General features: G+C 38.0%; 2 protein-coding genes and 1 non-coding gene across 3 annotated transcripts in view; all 3 read left to right on the top strand.

The window, feature by feature from the left end:
- Nucleotides 1–21,503, top strand: part of LOC134659712 (probable proline--tRNA ligase, mitochondrial) — a 239,363-nt gene that overhangs the window by 30,505 nt on the left and 187,355 nt on the right. The window lies entirely within an intron of this gene.
- The window catches only part of LOC134659704 (RNA-binding protein Musashi homolog 2-like), a 157,644-nt gene that overhangs the window by 318 nt on the left and 135,823 nt on the right, over nucleotides 1–21,503 (top strand). The gene's annotated exons all lie outside the window — the stretch shown is intronic.
- On the top strand, nucleotides 8,474–8,546 carry Trnae-uuc (transfer RNA glutamic acid (anticodon UUC)). Its single transcript has one exon. It is a non-coding gene; the product is annotated as a tRNA-Glu (tRNA).

Raw genomic sequence — 21,503 nt, 5'->3', positions numbered from 1 at the left:
TCAAAAAACATGTCTAAAACCCCGTGTAAACAACCAAACCAAATGCCCAAGCTACATAATATACTTACCCGAGCATCGCGTGCATAGGATTAAGAAAGTGTTTTGCGTTTAAAGCGAAGAGTAATAAAAGATTGATTTTATGTGAAAAGATATACACGCAAATTGGTAATGTGCTGGCTAGTTCGTAAGATGTGTTGAAAATTTAACGCTAATTGAATCGGTTGTATAATGTTACTTGTTTATCCATTATGGAATGTGTAACTCGATCATGTCTGAATGATTGACACGACGTTCAATGTGATCCAATAACAACCACGACAAGATACTTGTGCGCGAGATGGACGACAGGTGCCAAAATATGACAATTATAATCGTACAAGGTTATGGTCTCGGTGTAAAATCGAGACCGTCCGTCGTACCGTCTAGTCTAAGGGTTTTATTCGACCTATTTAAATGAAACTCGTGATATGACCACTCTTGTGAACTGACGATAATACCGCCGAACTGTGGAAGTCGCTCATGTCCCGACATTGATGATTTCTCATAGGCCTCAGAAACTATGTTGTTATGTTTCAAATAGATATTAACCATACACAGCCAAATGGGTTGAACTTTAACTAAGTACCTATCATTTTTTTGGAAGAAATGCAAATAGGGATCTAATCAGAACTGCTTTTGTGGAAACATCCATGCCTATTGTAATCCATGTCTATTGGGTCTAACAATCTACACAATCTTCTGTCAATCTTGACGTAAGTCATTACTCGGTCGAGTTTTCCGAGTCTAGTTGCGAATCAACAAATTGCAGCGTTTGTAACCCCCTTAAAACTGTCCGCAATGCTGTATTGTACTGTTCAGTGGCGTTTTAGGGTTCCGAGACGCCATTTTTTCAAGTTAATCCTGACAAAATATCTGGTTCTTTTTAGACATGTCTCCAAATTGGAAAATTGGCTTTAGGTATACTTATGTTCCCTCAGTCTCCACGATTCTGTTAAACACAGCAAAAGGTACCTTAATGTCGGTTGTACCTTGTTGTTAAGATATACATAATACAATATGCATACTTAAGTACTCATTATTGCACACCTCAATGGTCCTCTAGCGGCCCAACGTACAAGAAAAATTGGCAGTCATTGAATCAATGTTATTAAAAATATAATAAAATTCGTTCCGAATGTTCCGATTACCATGCAAGAAAATAAAACAAAAACAACTCTGTTCCATTTAATAATGATTTAAATTTTACTGTTGGTAACTAGTATTAGGATCTTGAATCTCAGCCAACAAAAATTTTAACTTAATTTTTAACATGCAGAAACTTTTGCGACCGATGCTATTATGCGATGGTGGAAAGATTTGCTGGCTATGGATGAGGTCTTGGTGGCTCAGTTAGCAGCGCTGGAGTATCAACCCAGACCCCGTGAGTTCAAGTCTCACTCAAGGCAGTAATTTTTCCACTTTTAAATTTATTCTTAAAAATGTTAACGTTTGGTAACCCTAGTTGGGTGCAGTGGCACCGCAATCAAGTGCATTTGCGCTGTTATTTAGGGATATTCACCTCAAAATGGAGCCTGTTTCGGATAAACAACCTACATTGGAAACTGTATCCTTTTTCGTTTACTGTTCGATTGTTTATTTTTAATACCGTTAGGTATACAGCGAGTTCTTTGACTGATAAGTATGACACGAAAGAAACACAAACAATGGTGGCTAAAAAAATCGACGTTTAAAGTCGAAAACAAATTTCTTTTCATATTGTTTTTTAAAGTAACTTGACCCACCTGAACTCCTCTAGAATAAGTGTACCCCGAACAAAGTTTTGTGCGGTACACTAAGAATAGGCTACATTCTACTAGTCAAATCAGCTTCTTTTTTAGAACTGTCAAAACGATTTGCTAATATGGAATTTATATGAAAACGAATGTAGTGGCGTCACGGTAAACTCACCTACTTTTTATATTTCAATCCGATTTATTAAATACAAATTGTGTTTAAAAATAGCTGCTGTCTATGTTTTTCTAATAATTACCTGGTGCTTTGTTTCGTGCACGGTTTGAAATAATTTATTTTATTACATCCCTATTGTATAAAACATTCTTGCTAGTTTATTAACGTTTATTTATAAGCATCTTTATGATTAAGCAGTTATTTATTGGAAAACCAAAATCTCTTGAGAAGACCTCGACAGTCGCTATAATTTTATAATATAAACTACCTGTTAAAATAAAAATAAACCCCCTACGCTATATGCCAAAAAACTATTTTATGCCATAAATGCCTTAGGTACTTACCTATATAACTTTTGAAAAATCGGATACTTTTCAAACTGCTGGATCGATCTTTATTAAACATAGCCAAGAACCACCGCAAGAAAACTCGCTTTACCGTAAAAAAAACCGTATCGAAATAAGTCCATCCGTTCGAGAGCTATTACGATAACACAACGACAGACAAACGATTGACGATTGGTGTCAAACCATTCCCGGATAAGAATTAGCAAGAGTAAAAAAGTAGTTTGAATTATATTTGTCATTCAAAGATATTGTAAAAATATTTACGAGAGGTAGAAATATTAAAAATAAGTAGCAAAATTGACAAAAATTATTAAATCTATACTTTCTCTCATTACATTCTCTCCGCTAAATGTTTAGCCAAAGTAAATGACATAACAGAAGAATTAGTGATGAAAAATATCCACAAAATAAATTTACAATGTTAGGTAAAACATTTCCTAAAATTACGATATTTTTTGTCCACCGTAATCTCGGTGAGCACTGAACCGATGAACGCAAAAACGTTTCAACAACTTTCCACGATTCTTTACGCTCGATTTGAATTTAGGGCCTTTGACATTTAGATGAAATGGTTTTGTAAAACGTATTAAATGAGTCTATCAATTTCAGATACATTTTTAGTAATTCGGTCCAGCCAGGAGAAAACAGTAGCGTTTCGATAGGTTATTTATAAAATGTATAAACGTCACTTGCACCATCCCACTAACCCGGGGTTAACTTGTAAAACCGTTTACCCAGTGTCAAATTGTACTGGTAACCACGGTAACTCCAGGTTTAAGCGGTTAACCCCAAGTTAATGGGACGATACAAGTGGCCCTAAGACCTTTACCTAAGAAAAAAACGGATTTTAGAACGAAACCAAAATGAAAATAATGTTAATTATCTACATGATGACGGTCTGAAAATTTAACTTGTGGGACTTTTAAATCTGTTTCGCGCTCGACATTAAAATTATATGGTATATTTTTTTATGTCTCAAGATTGTCAAGGATTGATAAACTAACCATATAATGCCTAATTATTCAGAAAAATAAAATTGGGGAACAATCTTACACTGATCGACCTAACCTCAAATTAAGCAAAGCTTGTACCTACAATGGGTACTAGAATAGAATAGAATAGTTTTTTTATTCGTAAACACACAGACAATACACATAATTACACAAAAATAACATAATGAAAAAAAGTGTCACGAAATGGCCGGATCTCAGCATGTTGCTGGCGACTTCCAGCGCTGATCTTCCGATGAGACCATCAAGTGAGAAATAATCACGGAAGGTAACAGACTAAAACAAAATATAAAGGAAAGAAACTTAAAACACACATACATACATACATACTAGGCAAAAAAGACCAAGACAGATATTGCTACAAAACTACAGCAGAGGCCTAAGATTTCATTCACAAAAATATCAGTATTTGGACCTAGATCGTATACAAAGCGTCTGCAGTGAAAAGTTCCGAAGCGCCCACAATAGGCAGTGCAGCTACAGGTAGTCCGGTGTTCGAAACTAGGTCGATACGAAACTAGCCATCCGTGCTATTAAATTGAGAATTTGTAGAAGATTGGACAACTGAAGCCAAGCTAAAGGGTTATTCCACTTATTCCCACTAGTCAACACCATTGCTAATGGTAACAACTAAGAAAACTATTCCTAGTCGATACCACTAATTCACTTTTGTTTTTCTCAGTTGGTCCCAGTGGTAAAAGATGGCAATCAGCTGTTGTCAGTGGTAACAACTTCTTGGTAACAAATGGGAATAGCCAAATGACAATTGTTTATAGGAAACGCCAAACGAAACTGAAACAATGTGTGGAAATGATCACGTCACTTTTCATTACACTTTCTGTCACCCCGAATTGCTGATACAATTTCAAGGTTCGATTACTATTTTCAGATTAGGCAATCTAAGTTAACTGGAAGTGATCACTCAAAGGGAAAAGTTCGCCTTTGTACTTCTTACTAATTTTATGTTATTTTAAATTTGATAATATGTCTTGTATAATAACCAGTTTACTATTACTACTACTAAGTCTTAACCGAGGTTCCGGTTGAACTTCAAAATTAAGAAGTTTTCTTTGAGAATATTTTTAGTTTTTTGCTTATTCAAAGTGTAGCTTATTATTCTTATTATGCACTGAATGAATGTGGAAGTGTGCAGCTATTGAATAATTAATATTGAAACGTGTTTAACCATTCTTTAGCCAACACTCGGCAATCCATCGTGGCTATTCTTAAAGTCCGACTATCACTTTACTAAAAGCAACTAGCGAACAACGTCATGCTTTACGAACACACTGTTGACATTGGCGAAATTCATTGGCCATTTTTTTAATAGAAGAAAATGAAACCTCAACTCTAATTTAGGCCGCAGTAGGCAGGGCTCGGAAACGGTTTTTATGTAAAACCCAAAATAGCCCAATATTTTTAATTATGTTATGCTCGAATCGTAGGAGTCTACTGGCCACGGACCATCTCCAATATTAAATTATGGGAGTTGACCGGACAAAACCCTTTAGCTAAGGAGATACTTCTGCGGAAATGGCGCTGGATAGGTCATGTTTTACGAAGGCCAAACAACCACATATCCAAGCAAGGGCTGACTTGGAAAATTCCCGGAAAAAGGGGGCAAGGTCGCCCACGTACCACCTGGAGACGCACAGTGGAAAAGGAGGCTGCACCAATTGGCCTCGGCTGCCGCGCGGAGGCCGCGCTGGACCGCGAAGAATGGAAATCCCTTCTGAGAGCCCTATGTCCCTGATGAGGGATAACGGATACCATCATGTTATGCTCTTTATGTACGACTGAATCATGTATTTAGGTAACAACTTCGTATTATTCGGTTGTCCCATTAAAAATGAAATAATAAACCAAAGAACGAAAAAGAACGTTATAATACCGGTATTTTATGTATGAAGAAAAAACCGGTTTCGAGCCTTGGCAGTAGGTATACCTTCATAATTTTCGGCTACAGAAGAGACAATTAAATTTTCTGGTTTTGCATAAATAAGGCAGATACCTATATTACTATTCTAATAATTGTTATTTTACTTTTCAACAAGCAAATGGGAAAATATCGAGGCCCAGAAAGATCAAAAGACAATGAAAAATAGTATTCTTCTAAAAATGCGGCAAAACGTCTCCGATAGCATCTCATTTGGGAGAGAGGTTCCTTGGCAATCGTTAGAAGTGTCGCTTTTGTTGATGAATGTGTGACATATCGCGGCTAGTTGCTATGTGTGATATACCTATTTGTACTTGGTATCTTAAGTGACTATACGTAGACTATACTTAGTATAGTTCCGGAATTACGGAAGTCCGAAATGCGGGTATAACGCCCCGATTTTTACGATACGTATCTGAATTCCCGTATCGGATCTAGATATTTAGTTTAATTTTATTAGAAACTGATGAAATGTATCCTTGTACAATATTTTTGCGCTATAGCTATAGCATAGCGCTGTCATTCATACACCGGTGGGTGCAAATTCGCACCAGTGTTTATGATAACCGCGTAAGGCAATGTAATAGCAACAATAGTAACATTTACTGACATAAGCATATATGTACGTATGTATGTCACTTTATTGCATTTAAACAAGTTTACACAAAACAGAAATAACTGAGTGAAATATGTGAGTATATGTACAAAGGCGAACTTATCCCTAATAGAGATTTCTTCCAGTTAACGAAATCAAATAAATCATCTAAATAAATCTTTGAATCTTTAACCTTTGACAAAATGACATATTTTAGGTGACTATTGGTTCCTATTCCTTACGGCAAACTATCACTAAAGTCTTTTACCTCGCAGCACTCCCAAATAGGTTACAATAGGACCCTCTGGACCCTCGTCAGGACTGAAAGGTCCGATCAATACTTCCTTGTGATAAGGGACGTTTAGTCGCCTAATGTTGCTTGTGGTTAATGGGAAAAATCGCGGGTGACCCGAAAGAACTGGACTGGAAACATGATAAATGAAATTGATTATTATCGAGCAGACGCGTTTGCAAACCATGCTACATTTTTTTTAGTATGTTGAAACGATATGAAACTTGGATAAACTTAAGTTAAAGAATGTCATAAATGTTATTGTGAACTTATATTTGTAACTTATACTAGTATTTTTTTTAACTCGTAGTAATGGAAAAATGGTAGCGCGTGGAAGCGCTGGTGGCCTCTAGCGGTAAGAGCGTGCGACTTGAGATCCGGAGGTCGGTCGCGGGTTCGAACCCCGGCTCGTACCAATGAGTTTTTCGGAACTTATGTACGAAATATCATTTGATATTATTTACCAGTCCCTTTTCGGTGAAGGAAAACATCGTGAGGAAACCGGACTAATCCCAATACGGGCCTAGTTTACCCTCTGGGTTGGAAGGTCAGAAGGTAGTCGCTTTCGTAAAAACTAGTGCCCACGCCAATTACCGGGATTAGTTGCCAAGCGGACCCCAGGCTCCCATGAGCCGTGGCAAAATGCCGGGACAACGCGAGGAAGAAGAGAGTAATGGAAAAATGGTAGACAACTGGTTATGAAACAATATGGTTACTATCCCTCGTCATTTCCCGGGACTCTTTCCATAGGTACCAAATTTCGTCTAAATCGGTACGGTTACAACATGAAGAGATAACAGATCTATTATCATAAATTATAATCATCTTCTATCATTATAAATTGAACCGTAAACTGTAATCGTCCGTTACGGTTTAAGGTTCAATTTATAATGGTTAATGGCCAACATTTTCAATTGCATTAACGTTTCGGCCAACACTGGGTACAGGTAGAAATTCGGCCCTAAGTAGCTGCCTTGCGTGAGCCAAACCCGATCTCATAGTTTAGGTTATAAAATATCGTATGCTTTTTGGTAACTGCTTTGAATGTCAGTCATTTTAGAAGCACAGAGTAACTACTAGTTTGTTATTCTTATCGTTACAAAACGCTTCGGTTGAACCAACATGAATGTAGCATTTCCATCAGTATCAAACACCTAACCAAAATCCACATTTATACTGGCTTCCCTAAAGCTGTAAGTGGTATGAAAAATACCAGAACTTGCGTGCTAAAGTTAGCAAGGAAGCAGCAGACGTTGCTTAGTGCCCATTGATTCAACAACTACAAATCCAGATTTAATCAAAAGGCATAACTTACGTTAAATCAGTGTGGCGCTTAAGTTCTTCTTCTGGGTTTCAATGCAATTGGAATGCGACCTTGTGATAGTGTAATTAGAGATTAAATTTGATGGGTGAAAAGTTAGTTTATCGATACGTATACGGTTGCCTGCATTGGCGTAAAGCGTGCGGTTTCAAATGCGATTTTTTAAATCGTAAAATTTGCAGACTTTTCGGTATCGTGCTTTAAATGGATGGAGCTTATCATAAAATGTTTAAGATTGTAAAAATTTGGCTACAAACAAATGTTATTGCTTTTTATGAAACAATCAGTTTTACTTACACTGATAGGTAAAGTTTTACGTAGGTAATACAGATTTCTGCAGGTTCAATAACCTACAATATTGCTACCTTATTAGGTAGCTGCCGCATGCGGCATATGTCACGTCCCCAAATAGTGCCAAAAACTAAACCTATTTATTTAATGACCCTAGAAATAGTTATTTACAATACAAGTGCGGAAAAGAGGAAATTCGAAACGAGTGGCGATAAACTAAAACACGACCGAAGGGAGTGTTTTAAATCGACACGAGTTGCGAATTACCTATTCGCACGCGTATCGTACAACGTAAAACGTTTTACAGTACATATGCCCCTTTAAATATTTGACATAGCAACGAAAAGTACTTATTTACGCACTAGTGCGGGAAAGTAGCACCATAAATATGTACTGTAAAATATTATTCGTCAATGAAGAAAAGTTCTTGCACTAACGCAGTGACTAGAACTCATCATTTAATTAAAGCTCAATTCCAATTTATTTATGAAATACACAATATATCACGTAAAATTAATTACAACTAACAAAAATAAAATAAACTAATAACTTAATTAAAGTAATAACTTTGCTACGGAGTTGGTTTGATATTTAATTTCCACTTTCCAGCTAGGCTAGCTCGAGATTTTTAAAATTGCATCAGGAATAATTAGCTTTCATTAATTTTGACGAAAGCGTGTTTTTGAATCGCATTTAAGCTTAGAATAAATTTAAAAGTGGATGACTTGGATGAGGTCTTGATGGCTCAGATGGCAGAGCGCTGGAGTTTCGATCCAGAGGCCGTGAGTTCAAGTCTCACCCAAGATTTCCACTTTTAAATTTATTTAAGCTTAAGCTTAATCGCAGACGTTTCTGCTTGTTATAAAAATTTAATTGAATCGTATTTTTTTATACATAGATACTCAATAATAACCGACCGACCGTTACAGTTACCTGACGGTAACTGACCCTATTGTTGATATTAGAACCTCCAAAAGTGACATGCGCGTTGCCAACCCTTTAAAAACCTACACAATCAATTTTGACTCTCTTGATCTAATGACCTATCAAATTGTTTTGATGACAACGGTTTCACTCACTTGAATTTTTAGTCGCTATTGGCGACATGTTTCGGGCCCTTCGGGGATCCTTCCACAGGCTCGAGTGCTCGAGTGGAGGTATCAAATAGTAGTTCCTCGAGATAACTGTTTGTCTGCTCATCTGGGGCTGTTCAGGGGGCTTAGCAAAGATGACAACCGCTTGCGCTACGACAACGAAACGCTTTCTGTCTGTCTATCACTTTTACCAAAGAGAATAGATACCTATTATCCCCTCTATAGTCCTGTCATAGTAAATTTTGTAGTCACAGTAAATTTACTGCCACCTATCGACACACGATTTAAACTCAAAATGAAAATGTATAAAACTATCAAAAAAATGTACATCAATGGATAAATGATTTTATTATTTTTATATCATTTCGATTTCGACCCATGTTATGTGTTAAAATTGTTAAATATCGAACAGTGTCGTCAATGCCATCTAGCCGAGCATAGACCAAAGGTGTGTGCGCCATCTATCCGAGAATGACTTTTTATTGATTTCCGAGCCACGCTTTTTCCTTCTTTATTCATCTTATACGGAGTTACATGTCTTTTGATATTAGACAGATAGCGTTTCGTAGTCGTAGCGCAAACGATTTGCATCTTGACAAGGCCCCTGCATTGGAACGTTTACCTTAGCTAAGCGTAATTAACGAATGTATGCTAAATGCTAAATGAACTTGTTAATGCATAGCGTGTTAACTTAAATTACTTTCATTTGTTCATACATTAAATCACAATGTTAATACTAACGCTGTGATTATATCATCAATTCATCAAGTATATAACTGGTATAGTTAATAGGTTATTTGACTGTATTTCAAATAAATTACTTTACACCATGCATGAAATAAAGTACCAGAAGATCAATAGAGAAACGTAGACAGCAGTTATTTTTAGACACAATATCTATTTTTAAACCATTTGATTGTGACGTCACATGCAAGTGTTTCGTATAAATTTCATAGAATGCAAATCGTTTAGACAGTTCGAAAAAAGAAACTGATGTGACTAGTATTCAAATACCCTATTGTTTAATCTAGTGTAAGTGTAAGAACAATAAAAACGGGAATTTATATTAAGATTACCTAGTACCAATTATTGTTGCATTTCAGTGTACATATAATGAAAGTTCGATGTTTCATTTTGTCAATAAATTTGGCCAACGAATCGGCATCGCATCACCAGCCTTCTGGGCACCTTACCTTCCGGCGCCGAGTTAGCTACCATTTTTTACTTGTTGTGTTTTTACTTGTAAATGGTGGTGGTCATCCTAAATCATCGTTATATCTAGATTTTTCCTAGAAAAAATGAAGGATTGACAAACATAAAAATATAAAAACAGAAATAATAGCTACTAAATTAAATTAACTAAAAATATCTACCTATATATATGTATATATTTTTATGTTTGTCAATCCTTCATTTTTTCTAGGAAAAATCTAGATATAACGATGATTTAGGATCTAAAACGAGTTAAAATTAGTTATTTAGCAAACTTGCTTAATTAAATTAGCTATAGTTATTTAATGCCTGGGGCCTTACCGTGATGTCTTATTGTGATTTTGTTTAGGACCTAAACTAAATTGCTAATGGACGGAGTTATGCGACTTAGGCCCACTTGCACCATCGCACTAACCCGGGGTTAAGCGGTTAAACCGTTAACCAAGTGTCAAATTGTACTGGTAACCATGGTAACTCCAGGTTTAACCGGTTAACCCCGGGTTAGTGTAATGGTGCAAGTGGGATTTATGTAGCTCCGTCCTTTAGCAATTCTGTTTAGGTCCTAAATATAGAATCGCAATAAGACATCATGGTAAGGCCTCGGTTTCTGTCGGGTTTTAATAAATTTATTCTACAATTTTGCACTAAGGTCTCGTAGGGAAAAAAAAAACAAACGCCAATAAACAGAAGATGTTTAATTTAGCTGAACTATCTCTATAGGCCAAGCATATTAGATTATTTCGAAGAATTAATTCCCAGCAGGCTGGAAATCGTTTTAATGCCTTAATTTGGTCCTAAATGCGCGTAATGCGAGTTTGCTCAATCCCAGGAGGTGTGCATAAACATTTGCTCTTTTTCAGTTTTTTGCTTGTAGCTCTAAAACGGTACGTCTGATGGAAAATTTGCTCTAATAATGATGAAAATTGATATCAGACAATCCGAAAGGTATCTTAATATGAATTCGTAGTCAATATTCGTTAAAAATGGCCGCCACTTTGAATTTCTTTGAATTTGATATTAAAAGATTCTACGATGCACAAACGTTGGCGCGATGTAGGATATTCGCCGGTCGTAGTGCGCCATCTACCGAGATATTGCGCGCAATTTGCGGGCTAAACAGCAAATTAGGCGTTTTATACAGTTATTTTCACTATTATTTTCTGGTAACTCTGGTAAGGCAAGCTTTGCCCACTATTGTTGACTGGAGGCCTTTCGTCGCTGTCCTTGAATGCGCATGCGCGGGTCAGTGGATCGAATAAGAGCAAAGAGAGCGTCTGCGTCGCGGCGTTACTTCTGCTACTCGAAATATACTCGCACGCTACTCGAACACAAGCAGGCGTGTCTCACTCCGCGATTTCGTCGCTTTGCTACAGGTAGCTAAAAGTACATCCGTTCGGACCCAATTTTGGGGAAAGCCATAAGCCGCGCGTGGCGCTGCTGTCGCCACCTAGCGGCCATATCTGTGCTGATCGTAACAGACGCGTTTTGTTAGAGAGTGAGTCTTCTGTACTTAGTACTATTATTTATTCTGTGACACAAGTCACTTGGTTACTATATAGTCGAGTAATCCTTTCGGCGCTGCGGCGTTCAGAGGGGCTACCGCGAAATCCGAAATTCGCCAATTGCGGGGATCTTTCTCTTTTACTCCAATGAAGGCGTAATTAGAGTGAAAGAGAAAAATTCCCGCAATTTGCGAACTTCGATTTTCGCGGTTATAGCCCTGATACTCGAACGTTTCTCTCTCTATCCTTGCCCTGGCTACGAGGTGTTCCGGGTTCGAATCTTGGCAAGGGCATTTGTTTGTGTGAAAGTAACTCTGTCTGTCTGTGTGTTACCTCTTCACGCTTAAACCGCTAAACCAATTGAGATTAAGTATGGAGATAGCTCGAAAAAGGATGTAGGATAGTTTTTTATCAGTATATCATTATTATCCCATGTAGACGATGTCGCGGGCAGAATCTAAGTAGTAAAAGAAGTAAAAGAAAACAGAATAGGGTATTTTTCTACTAGTCAAATCAGTTTCTTTTTTAGAACTGTCAAAACGATTTGCTAATATGGAATTTATATGAAACATTACACAGTGACGTCACGGTCGACTCACCTACTTATCTACGAGTACTTATCTATGTTTTTCCAATAATTATCCGGTTCTCTATTTCATGCATGGTGTGAAATAATTTATTTTAAATACAGTCAAATACCCTATTTAGGTATAATTCGTCGTCTAGTGGCCATACAAGCCTTATTTATTGAGCTTACTGTGGGACTAGATAGATATCTATGTAAAATTGTCGTATAATATTTATTAATTTATCATTTATTTATTAACATTGTATTGAAACCGATTAATCATCAATTTCCTAAATCAACCCAACTGGGAATCGAACCCGCTTTTACTTCACCTTATCAGCTGTTATTTAATTGATGATTGTTTTTTATTAATCGTTCAATAACGCCGGTTCCCTAACAATGGTAACGCCGCGCATCTGTCGCGTTGCCGCTCTGCGCGCGCGCCGGTAGGGTTGTCAACTTTATCCTCTAGCGTCCCACGACTCCCACGGTCCCATATAGGTAAAACACCTACCATGAAATTGAAATCATTAGTGTTGCTTTTGTTTCGTTGATTACAAATTCAATTATATTTTCTAATACCAATGATTCAAATTTGACTTCCAATTTCTTGTATAGTAGTGTGCCGCTAGAGGTTAATAAATGGCCGAGAATGTTGAACACATTATTTCCTGTTAATAAATCAATACATTTTTAGTTTTTCCTAAGCCCCGAACACAATAAACTATTTATATTTCTCTTATACTTACATCTTAAAACAATTTCAAATTCGTGGTTATTCAACAATATTTTAAGTCTTAATTTTATATAATCCTGTTATCTGCCAATAATCTGCAATGGAATTAAGTTACTAACAAGGACAGGCAAATTTACACATTAAATTTACCGAAATACTGCGCTTCAAATTAGAAGTGGCGGTTCTATGTAATTCTCAACTAAAACTACTGTAGTTTAGCGTATTTATGTCGCTCGACTACATAAGCAATTATGCTAAAAACCTATGATTACATTTGTACGACGTTTACGCTTTTGGTGAATACCAAAATTAAAATAACACCCCGAATGTAACATATTTCACAATCGTCTAAAACCCAGGTTTATAAAATAGCTGTACGGAATTATGTTCGAATAATTAATATTAATAGTTTAATTATATTTTGAGTCTCAAAATGACTATTATTTCTTCTTTCAATAAAATAAATATACTTGGTCAACCAGATCTTGACAGTAGAAAAAGGCGGCAAATTTGAAAAATGTAGGCGCGAAGGGATATCGTCCCATAGAAAATTTGAATTTCGCGCCTTTTTTTACTGACATTATTTGGTTGACCAGCTATAGTTTTAAAAGAAATTATTTTTCTTTTAAAGTATCGTTTATTAATAGGAACCACTGTGCCCACTTTCCTAGCAGTGGGTTTTATTTCGAAATTCCGATTTATATAGGTAGGTAAGTGAAAAAAGAATATAACTTCAATGCTATATACAGGGAGGCCCAAAAAACCTTTTTGTTAAGGTTTTTTGGGCCTCCCTTTAGGACACAACACACTCTCTTTTAAAAAAAAATCGGACAAGTGCGAATTGGACTCGCCCACCGAGGGTTCCGTACTTTTTAGTATTTGTTGTTTATACATTATCTGTGAAAATTTCAACTGTCTATCACGGTTCGTGAGATACAGCCTGGTGACAGACAGACAGACGGATAGAAGAGTCTTACTAATAGGGTCCTTTTTTTTTTAGCGCAGGGGTAAATACTTTTACGTATCTCACCCCCGGGCTGCGAACGCCCGTTGGGGATGGGGTGGTATGTGGGACTCGCTCCTCCCGTATCTCCTCTGTTTTCAGAGGGAGGGGAGAAGAATACCCACTAACTTCCCCTGCGGCATTACCCTCTCTGCCGTTTTTGGGGAGTATCATGAGATCACGAGTATTCTATCACGATACTCCCCCGGCTGCCCCAGCAAATTTACCGGGGGTACCCTCGCGCCGAAGGAGGAGGGATTGTGTAACGCTACAACCCCTCCCAGACGTATAGAGCCTCATCTGCGGGTCCCCAATCCGCGGTTTTACTGGGGATACTAATAGGGTCCTGTTTTTACCCTTTGGGTACAGAACCCTAATTAAAACTGCTATCATTAACTGAAACAAACATACAACAAAACATCAAACGCAAAGGTTTGTTAAAATCATAAACAATATGTACATACATTAAAAAAAAAACAACGGGTTGCACTCAGTTGCCGGCAGAAGTGAAAACTCAATCACTATTGCAAAATGTCTGCAGCACTATGCACTATGTATAATTGAGGTTAACGCCATCTAGCGTTATTTCGTCGCATTAATTGAAACCCCTAAGCACATCACTGTTAGTACTCGAGTTATATTAATACCAGTTAGAGGGAAACTCGCTAGATGGCATTTAAATCAATAAAGAAAAACTCAATGACATTGAAGTACCAGTTTTTCGATCAGGTCACGTGTCCGTCTTACGTCTTACGGTCACGTGACACCTGTTACGAGTTTAACATTTTTTCCCCATCACAAAAAGTCCACAGCGCCGCTAAAGAAGTTTTCACTTCAAAAATTGACAACATATTTTTGGGCCTGTAATGTCGCGTGTCAACCCTAGCGCCGCGCCGCCCTGCGCTGCGCAAGAGTTTGTTTGCGAAGAGCGGCAACGTCGCTGGATCTAGTCCGGCCACCCCGTCCCCTGCTGCACTGCACGCAGCCACCGCAGATCCGATAGATTCGAGCTATTGAGAAGAAAGTTTATAATACCATTACCACAGAATAAATAATAGTACTAAGTACAGAAGACTCACTCTCTAACAAAACGCGTCTGTTACGATCAGCACAGATATGGCCGCTAGGTGGCGACAGCGCCACGCGCGGCTTATGGCTTTCCCCAAAATTGGGGCCGAACGGATGTACTTTTAGCTACATGTAGCAAAGCGACGAAATCGCGGATTGAGACAAGCCTGCCATTACCTACACAATCAGAAATCAGATCAAAGGTACCTTTCCTTTCGGAGCAAGCTAACTTTGCGTGGCATTTGCAATGTAAGTGCATAAGTGTGGAGATGCCTTTATTAAGGTCAAATATCTATGAAAATATGACGTTTCCTTTATTTTGTTCTGTTCAAGTCGGTAGCTTCCTTTGATGTACAGAGTTCGTTTTTCGGAGCTGATTTTCAATCTTAACCTATGTCTGATAGAAATCGATCAGCAGTCTGAAGAGTTTTAGCTGCCTCTTTTCCAAAATATTTTTGCCATAACGCGTAGGGTTTTTTTAATTTTTAATTTAATAGTTATATAATATGCATGTGAAAAACATTTTTGAGCGAAAATCTGAATTAGCTTAGCTTTCAAATACGAATAATAATTCTATATCTTTAAACTAGCGCCGGCGGCTTCGCACGGGTTAACAAATTATACATAAACCTTCCTCTTGAATCACTCTATCTATTGAAAAAAATCGCATCAAAATCCGTTGCGTAGTTTTAAAGATCTAAGCATACATAGCGACAGACAGCGGGAAGCGACTTTGTTTTATACTATGTAGTGAATCATAATTACTAATCATAGTTACTAATGTGTTGCAGAAAGTTTTTTGACATATATTTGTATTGCATAATGTTACTTGGCAGAAATGTCGTTTGGCAGAATTACCTTTCGCATAGTATCATTTAGCATACAATCACTTCGCAGAGTTTTATAATCTAGAACCATATTTTGGCATACTGTTGATGATCAAAATAGTATTTTTAACGAATATTGATTTCGCAGATAAATGTATTGCATACTATTTTGGTGGCATAAAGCTATCAAGTTTAATTAAAGGTGATGTTATAAATGGTTTTAATTGACTTACCAATGTGCTGCAGTACCTAGTAATATGCTCTAACATAATCTGTTTTTATACTTTTTATGGCAGTTGATCTTACTATTCTGGTAGCCGTTCGTTTTTGTAGGAGGTCGCAGCTCTAACCTAACCTAATTTTCTGACAGCCATTCGTTTTTGTAGGTCGCAGCTCTAACTTAACCTAACCTATTTTTCTGACAGCCATTCGTTTTTGTAGGAGGTCGCAGCTCTAACCTAACCTATTTTTCTGACAGCCATTCGTTTTTGTAGGAGGTTCCAGCTCTAACCTAACCTAACCTATTTTTCTGACAGCCATTCGTTTTTGTTGGAGGTCGCAATTCTAACATAACCTAACCTTCTTTTCTGGCACACGTCCAATTTTGTAGGGGTCGCAATTCTTACTTAACCCACTTTTCTGCTAGCAGAAAAAAATCATTATGCCATAATAAGAGTATGCTGCAGGATGGTTATGGTACATAAAATTATGCTAAATGAAAGTCGGCAACAGTAATCTTCTGCTTAATGATATGCTGCAAAATGTATTGTATGCGTAGTAAATAGTAATGCCAAGTAATAGTTATGCAAAATTATCATTCGACTAAAAGTGTTTCTGCGATACATGTTATGCGAAATGTATTTCTGACAAACAATATTATGCCAGATGAGGGGAACCCCGTCTATGCAGTCTAAAAGCAACATTAAATGTTTACATTCGCCGCGTGAATGTTATTCAAGAGGTTCGCGTAAACAAGACTGTTTATAATGAATCTCGTGTAAACAATTAGCGGTTTACTTTTATTAACTCTTTTCATTCACTGTGTGGTCTATTCCTGGATCTAATATAACCGTATTAAAGAATTTAAGTGCTTCGTTCGATAGCGTAGCCCTACTCGATAGAAAAAAAATTTATTTAAAAACGTACAGTGATTTATTGGTGGCTATTTTTTATTTTCAATAGATTTTCTTTTGTCGTCGGCGGTCTAGCATAAGTTGCGTTCTCGCGCGCGAGTCCATATTTGAAGTCGCGCTTGATGTATGAAGTTGCGCGCGAGAACGCAACTTATGCTAGACCGCCAGATTTTGTTAAAATTTGGTGGATAGATATTCTGTTGCTACAATATTAAGCGCATGTCCTTCAAAATCTTCCTCTGAAAAATGTATTTCGTAACTCAACGGAAAATAACATACATAATTTTTTGTTTCAATTTTGTAGGTATTTATTCTGCCTAAAATCTCTTAAAAAAGCCCAATTTTATCAAAATCTGACGAACAAAAAATCGACAAATCAAAAAAAACCTCAAGTGAAGTGTCCCAATATTTTTGAGCACTTAGTCCTTTCGCTAGCACGGTTTACTCCGCTCTTTGATGTCACCCGGTTCATATTAATAAAATCTATAACGGACTTAATAAAATATTTAGACTGACGGCAACAGATGCGCTCACCACCGAGCCAATCTCTACCTTATTCCTTATACATTAGAGTTCAAGTTCAGAGGGTGTTTTCTCTAATATGAAACGCAGAGTACCCCAAAGTGTTAAAAATCCTTGGATGGGCCTTGATGGAATTATTTAGAAGGCTAGGCTGTCTGATTCTGGCATGTTTTGTGAAAAAAACCGGCCAAGCGCGAGTCGGACTCGCGCACGGAGGGTTCCGCACCATCAACAAAAAAACAAAAAAAAAAGCAAAAAACAGTCACCCATCCAAGTACTGACCCCGCCCGACGTTGCTTAACTTTGGTCAAAAATCACGTTTGTTGTATGGGAGCACCACTTAAATCTTTATTTTATTCTGTTTTTAGTATTTGTTGTTATAGCGACAACAGAAATACATCATCTGTGAAAATTTCAACTGTCTAGCTATCACCGTTCGTGAGATACAGCCTGGTGACAGACGGACGGACGGACGGACAGCGGAGTCTTAGTAATAGGGTCCCGTTTTTACCCTTTGGGTACGGAACCCTAAAAAAAGACTTACGTATTAGAACAAATTAAATTATTTTCAGAAAATATTTTAATTTGTTTTTATTTCAAGTAGACACACTACTATATACATTATAAACTTTAAATAAATGTCATATACTAAGAAAAAGTGACCAAGGCCTCCAGTGCCCCAGGCTGGAATCGAACTGGCCGATCTGGAGCTGGTTCGATTCCAGCCTGGGGCACTGGAGGCCTTGGTCACTTTTCTTAGTATATGACATTTATTTAAAGACTTACGTTTTGCAGTACGGAGTTTTGGTCGTTCTTGTCTACGTGACAGCGTGATAAAACGGTGTCCGTCACTTTCTTTCCCAGGGTGTTAAACAGTGACAGTTATTTTATCACGTGGATAAAGATGGATAAAGCTATCCATAATAGGCTGGCAGAACAATTTTTTTTAGGAAAGGGTTCTTAAGACAATTGATTAGGTTGTTTTTTAATTAAATCCTGCCATACTTCTGCTTCTTTGCCTTCTGCAGACGAATCGCTTGATGGTAAGTTATTACTGTAGCCCATGGACACCTGAAACACCAGGGGGTCACTATTCGCAACTGCGGTGCCGACTGTTACACATGCTGATTTCTAGCACGAAAGCATGCCACTATTGAGCAATTGCTACTTAGTAGCATGTGTGTCGAAACATTGCTAATAATGAGCATGCTCGTTTTGAGTTTGCTCAAAAATCAACGGTCGTGCGATTTTTGGGCATGCTACCTGCAGCGCGGGTGGAGGGGGGCGTGCTTTTAGCGCGTGTGAACAGGTTTGCTTATTGAGCATGCTAGTATCGATCAGTCGTTTGCAACAGGTGCGCATGAACAATTTTAACGCCAAAATGTCTCGCTGGGGCGACGAAAAACCGCTCAAATTTGTAAATTTGTATCGAAATAACGAGTGCTTGTGGAATCCCCGCATACCGCAGTATAAAAATAATGTTTTTAGAAATAATGCGTACCAAGACATATTAACGAACATGGAGGATGCGTCCTTGACTTTGAAAGCAATTCTGTAAGCAATTGAGCACTTGCACCAAAGTCCTGTCTTGTAGATATCGAATCACGGACCCAAATCTTTCTCTTTCTTTTCTTTTTTTGCCGAGCTGATATAAGTTTCTGGATGCATTGCATCGCCAGCAAAAGGATGATCTTATTCAGCTCCATACGGATAGCTGTTTGATTGTCCATAGCTTTGTTTGAACTGACAGAGAGCGAGAGAGCACGCTATAAAATAGCATGTGTATTTGGAGTGTTTGCTTTGAGTATGCTTATTCAGGAGCATACTTAAAACTAGCATGCGTATTGCTAGCAAATGTAAACTGCTCATAAGCATGCTCGTATTGAGCATACTCAATAGCACGCTTTTTAGCATGCTATTTTAGAGCATGTGTAACAGTACCTTTAAGATGTTCATCGTCTTCCTCGCGTTGTCCCGGCATTTTGCCACGGCTCATGGGAGCCTGGGGTCCGCTTGGCAACTAATCCCAGGAATTGGCGTGGGCACTAGTTTTTACGAATGCGACTTTCCAACCCAGAGGGTAAACAGGCCCGTATCGGGATTAGTCCGGTTTCCTCACATTGTTTTCCTTCACCGAAAAGCGACTGGTAAATATCAAATGATATTTCGTATTCGTACATAAGTTCCGAAAAACTCATTGGTACAAGCCGGGGTTCGAACCCGCGACCTCCGGATTGCAAGTCGCACGCTCTTACCGCTAGGCCACCAGCGCTTTTTTTTGCCGACTTTTAAGATGTTACTACGCTTTTTAGGGTTCCGTAGCCAAATGGCAAAAAACGGAACCCTTATAGATTCGTCATGTCTGTCTGTCTGTCCGTCTGTCCGTCCGTATGTCACAGCCACTTTTCTCCGAAACTATAAGAACTATACTGTTGAAACTTGGTAAGTAGATGTATTCTGTGAACCGCATTAAGATTTTCACACAAAAATAGAAAAAAAACAATAAATTTTTGGGGTTCCCCATACTTCGAACTGAAACTCAAAAATTTTTTTTTCATCAAACCCATACGTGTTGGGTATCTATGGATAGGTCTTCAAAAATGATATTGAGGTTTCTAATATCATTTTTTTCTAAACTGAATAGTTTGCGCGAGAGACACTTCCAAAGTGGTAAAATGTGTCCCCCCCCCCCCTGTAACTTCTAAAATAAGAGAATGATAAAACTAAAAAAAATATATGATGTACATTACCATGTAAACTTCTACTGCAAATTGGTTTGAACGAGATCTAGTAAGTAGTTTTTTTTTATACGTCATAAATCGCCTAAATACGGAACCCTTCATGGGCGAGTCCGACTCGCACTTGGCCGCTTTTTCCTGATGGTTTCCAATGTTGACTGTATCGCCAAAAGACATGACGCATCATGAACTGTTACGTGTGCCATTTCTTATAATAGTACCTAATAAGTATAGATAACGTTTAAAACCTGACATTCATGTAAACTTTACAATGTGACAATAGAAATCGTGGGGAAAAACCAATCCTGTATAAATAATAGAAACACCTTTTATATGAATATAATTGTTTATCTTTTAATTATTACGTAAATTCCCACGCTTATTCTTTGTTTCTCTCGCACTCATAAGAAAGGATTACAGAAGGAAAGAGAGGGTTATAGAAAGGACTGCTCTCTGAAGTGTTTGTCTTTTAATTTGTACCCTGTCTGAGATCTTGAATTAATGAGTGGGTTGAGTGAGGTTTAAACATATCTATTTCCGTTAATGTATAACATTAATGTTTCCATGGCCCTGTAGACAACATGCCAATAGCTAACACTACGTAGCGAACGAAACGCAACTGTCACTGTCACACTAATATGGAAGATTGATAGAGACACAAAAGAATTCGATAGTGAAGCGCAAGTGATTGTCACCTTGGCTAGGCCGCCAGGTTGCTCGGAACGTGGAGATGTAGCCTCGCTCTGCATTTTCTATATATCTATAACGGGGAACTGTTCGGATTAATCCCTGTAGTTTCTTTCCGCCATCGCTCTACGCTACATTTTCAATTTCGCCACTTAGTGTAAGGCCTGACTGGACGCTCGAGTTGGGCGGGCAGCGGGGCGGGGCGTGCGGCGTGCATGTTAAACAAATGCAAGCGTATAGGAGCGGCCTTAGTGCACGCTGCTCAAATTACTCCTGACCCCGACGCCACGCTGCACGCCCCGCCGAACGCTCCACTTCGAGCGTCTACTCAGGCCTTACACTAAGTGGTGATGGTTTAGATGGTTGGCAGTCCTCAACTGTGCGTTTCTCCAATGATATTCTATAACCATAGATAGGTTAATTATACTCATACTTGAGGAGCACAAAAAATACTTCCATATTTATTTCTGTGCCTACGAAGAAATCTGTTATTTTTGATTAATTCTCTCATTCCATCCATCTTTGTCACACTCGTTGTTAAACATAGTTGTCGTCTCTTCCTCTTCGGTGTGCGGGAGCTCGTTAGCACGTGCACATTTCTCGCTTGTCCAGCCGCGTCTAAAGGTAACTTGTCCAATTTGTCACAAGGTAAGCGCTTCAATTTTGGAACGCCT

Source organism: Cydia amplana, chromosome 25 (assembly GCF_948474715.1).
Source record: "Cydia amplana chromosome 25, ilCydAmpl1.1, whole genome shotgun sequence".
In the NCBI taxonomy this organism is placed as follows: Eukaryota; Metazoa; Arthropoda; class Insecta; order Lepidoptera; family Tortricidae; genus Cydia; species Cydia amplana.
This window is presented reverse-complemented; position numbering and strand designations above follow the sequence as displayed.